The sequence below is a fragment of the Sapajus apella genome, unplaced genomic scaffold, assembly GCF_009761245.1.
Source record: "Sapajus apella isolate SASKATOON/1434 unplaced genomic scaffold, GSC_monkey_1.0 scaffold86, whole genome shotgun sequence".
NCBI lineage: Eukaryota > Metazoa > Chordata > Mammalia > Primates > Cebidae > Sapajus > Sapajus apella.
Genome location: NW_022437026.1, coordinates 9,100,558 through 9,103,044, shown reverse-complemented (window position 1 = coordinate 9,103,044; position 2,487 = coordinate 9,100,558). Strand labels below are relative to the sequence as shown.

Below are 2,487 nucleotides of genomic sequence, written 5' to 3'. Positions count from 1 at the left end.
CTCACTGCAACCTCTACCTCTCTGCTTCAAGCAATTCTCCTGACTCAGCCTCCCGAGTAGCTGGGACTACAGGCACACACCACCACACCCAGCTAATTTTTGTATTTTTAGTAGAGATGAGGTTTTACCATGTTGGCCAGGATGGTCTCCATCTCTTGACCTCGTGATCCGCCCGCCTCAGCCTCCCAAAGTGCTGAGATCACAGGCGTGAGCCACTGCACCTGGCCCAGAGGCATGGTTTATTAGCAGGAAAAGATTGAATTGGTTAATCAGTGTTAATAGGACCATTAGAAAACTACATGGAAAACAAGTCAATTTAAATACTCACTTACTCACCATCCAATAAACAAGAAAATAATTTGAGATGGAATTAAATCCAAAAATCGGAAGCAGGATTTCACTTCCACACAGGCAGGATTTCATCACCACAAAAACTCTTTAATGCTACCCACTTACAGTCACACCCATAAAAGAAATTATACAGATTGTGACCTTTTGAGATTGGCTTTTTTTCCCATGCAGCCTAACGCTTTTGAGACGCACTCAAGTCCTTGTGTCTGTCAGTCGTTTGTTCCTCTTCGCTGTCCAGCAGAACCAGCTGTAAGGATGAGCCACAGACTGCCAAATCGTTCATCTATTCATGGACCTACTGTTGTTTCCAATGTTTGGAAAAGCCGTTTTCTTTTTCCTTTTTGTGGGTTAATTGACATTTTTTTGAATTCCACTTTAATTCATCTGTAGTGTTTTTGAGTGCACCTCTTTGTATAGCTTTTTTGCTGTTTAATAAATGCTATGGAGAATAGATACATATTCAAGAAAGGGAATATAATATTGATAAAGAACAAAAGATAGAGTTATAAATGCCATAAATTTATTCAACATACAAATTTTATGTATTTCCAATGATCTTCCCTTCTTTCTCTTACTGTCCTCTCTCGGTAAGTCTGTTCTTCATTTCTGAAGAAGTTCATCTGATGAGGTCCATAAGCTCCTGTTTTCAAGCATTTCCTTGCTGAGATTCTAAATAGTAAAAGAAGAGGGAGAAACATAAGGGAAATTCTGTGACCTATTTAAGAATAATTCTTTATATTTCAGTCATAAATATTTGAACTTAGTAACTTTTAATGATAGGGATGTTCTCCATTTTTTTCATATTTAAAAATAGAGAAGCAAAGATTTCATGGCAAATTCTGTGTCAAAGATGAACACTGTCAATCAGCCTAAAAGAAGGTCTTATAGATCACACCTTTCATGCTGTGCTATATGCATAATTACAGTGACAAATTTCTTGACTTTAACTAGTGTACACTTAGAAATATCCTAGAAAGGCTATCAGTGATGAATATATCACCACCAGGTATAGAATGGAAACTACATATTAGATAATTTAGTTTTTATATGTGGCAAATTCTTGGATTCATCTTCAAACAGGTCACCCAAGACACCGGTAATTCTATTTAACTTGCGTTTTTTTTTTTTTTTTCTGAGAAATTCTATAATACAGTTGAAATATGGTACATCAGGGGATTTTAGGATTTGGAAAGACTACATTCATCACAAGAAGCAGCCGTATGCAGAGAACTGAGATGCTTATTTATTTTGAAGTTGGGATTAGTCTTTACTGTTTAACTGAAATGCTTATTTAGTTTCTTTCAATTGGAGTTAGATTGAACCACTTATACTTTACCAGCACTGCAAGGGGCATTGTATTCTTCAAAGGTGAATTCATCTGAAACACAGAAATTATTGGACAGAAAAAGTGAAGACATTCAGGCATAAGCACCTAAGATGTGAATTGTAAATAAACTGTGTAAGCTAAGAAAGAAAGTAAAAAGCCTCACTATAGAGCCAATAAAAATGATTTCTCTATTAAGCTGTCTGGGCTTGGTGGGAGGAAACTAAAGGAAATCTGGCTTGGGAACAGAATTGAGAGGCCGGGTACTCAGGTGGTGCACCTGAGTGTAGTTACAGGACTGTGTAGATGCTGCCTTTTCACAGCTGCGTTCTTCTCATTGGAATTGCACCTTCCTCTCTGAACCTTTCCTTAATCAAAGAAGAAGAGTTTTAGCACTACCATCGTGCTACAATGCTGGTAATTTTCTAGCTCAAAGCCATGAGCAAATGAAAGTATTTCCTGATATATTACAAAGTTCCCCAAATGTTGTGAGCCGAATCGAAGCACAAGTCAAAACCAGATTAAATTTTAGATGTCACGTCACACATCAGCACTGAGACGTTTGTTCAGTTACTGTACTGTTCTTATCCCTTTGGAATAATTCAGCGCAGGACAAACAACTTTATAGGGAAATTTAGATAGAATGGACCTCTCATTGCCTTATGGTCAATGTATAAGAATGACTCTAAGACTTGTTTGCAGCGGACGTGAGAGGTTAATATACAAGAACATGATTATCCAGTGCCCACAAACTCACTTTTTTCCTCAGTGAAAGATTGTGAAGTTTTGCGTTAGTTAAGGTAATCCTTTAC

At 37.3% G+C, this 2,487-nt stretch overlaps 1 long non-coding RNA gene across 1 annotated transcript; it reads right to left on the bottom strand.

The window, feature by feature from the left end:
• Nucleotides 1-851: 851 nt before the first annotated feature.
• LOC116534339 lies at nucleotides 852-2,481 on the bottom strand. The gene is made up of 2 exons (XR_004261666.1): nucleotides 1,688-2,481; nucleotides 852-1,020 (listed from the first exon to the last, which is right to left on the bottom strand). It is a non-coding gene; the product is annotated as an uncharacterized LOC116534339 (long non-coding RNA).
• Between the last annotated feature and the right edge of the window lie 6 nt (nucleotides 2,482-2,487).